The sequence below is a fragment of the Diaphorina citri genome, unplaced genomic scaffold, assembly GCF_000475195.1.
Source record: "Diaphorina citri unplaced genomic scaffold, Diaci psyllid genome assembly version 1.1 scaffold1530, whole genome shotgun sequence".
Classification (NCBI taxonomy): domain Eukaryota; kingdom Metazoa; phylum Arthropoda; class Insecta; order Hemiptera; family Psyllidae; genus Diaphorina; species Diaphorina citri.
This window is the reverse complement of record NW_007378956.1, coordinates 24,606-25,851: the sequence shown is the minus strand read 5'-3', so window position 1 is coordinate 25,851 and position 1,246 is coordinate 24,606. Positions and strand designations below refer to the sequence as shown.

At 56.1% G+C, this 1,246-nt stretch overlaps 1 pseudogene; it reads left to right on the top strand.

The window, feature by feature from the left end:
• Window positions 1–401: 401 nt before the first annotated feature.
• LOC113470352 lies at window positions 402–558 on the top strand (annotated as a pseudogene).
• Window positions 559–1,246: the final 688 nt, after the last annotated feature.

Genomic DNA, 1,246 nt, shown 5'->3' with positions numbered 1-1,246 from the left:
AGCGCGAGTCATAAGCTCGCGTTGATTACGTCCCTGCCCTTTGTACACACCGCCCGTCGCTACTACCGATTGAATGATTTAGTGAGGTCTTCGGACCGGTGCGCGGACGGACGCCTCGTGCGCCCTTCCGACGTTCATCGGAAAGATGACCAAACTTGATTATTTAGAGGAAGTAAAAGTCGTAACAAGGTTTCCGTAGGTGAACCTGCGGAAGGATCATTACTGTTTCTCAACATATTTTGTGTGTGAACAGAGCAACACCAACGAGCGGCACGGGCGAGCTCTCCTTTTGTGTCGGCGGCGTCGAGCTAACGCACCACTACTCATATTTGTATTTTTGTATAATTTTCGGAATACAAAAACGAAAAGACGCAAAAATACCCCTAAACTATGATAAAAAAAACCCCGAACGGTGGATCACTTGGCTCGTGGGTCGACGAAGAACGCAGCAAACTGCGCGTCATTGTGTAAAATGCAGATCACACGAACATCGACATGTCGAACGCACATTGCTGGACCGAATCCCTGGCGTTTCGGGTCACGTACATCCGAGGGTCGGTATCGACTCGAACATCAATCAGTACGAGTTAGGCCCGACTCTCTCGCGCGCGCCGCACTCCACTTGTGTGTGCGGCCGCGACTCGAGTCGGCCGTCAGTTCTGCCAGCCTTCGCGGGCTCGGCTTGCATGGGAGTTCTTCGCCGGCTGCTCTCTCTCTCTCTCCCGAGGGGGGGGGTCGCGCCGGGGTCTCTTTCGGGAGAGTGCCCACTTACCGCACGCTCTTGGAGGCCGGCGCATCCTTCTATACACGACACGCTCTTCGTGAATAAGTTGCCCCCCCAGCTCCAGCGTGCGCGCGAAGCTCTCTCTCGCACACCATGATGAACCCCCCCCCGGCGCCGGCCACAGTGAAGCTCGCTGGTGTCGTGTGGTGTTCGTCACGGTCTCGCCCGCAGAGCCGACGGTCGGCAGTTCCGATCAGCGTCGCCAGAAGGTGTGGTTTGATAGTGAAATTGGAAGAGATTCGAGGGGCTCAGAGGTGCGCAAGTGGGTTCCGGGCAGAGCGCCGCAATTTCAGCATGTGGTCGGCAAGAGAAAGGAAAGCTTCGTGTGTAGCTAGCGCTTTACAAAGCGCAGCAGCCATCTTGCTGTCTATCAGAGAGATGACTCTAACCGCGCTCTGCGCTTGGTCCGTGGGCAGTCGGAACGGTTGGGGGGGAACGCTCTCTCACGTCTCTACCCATTCT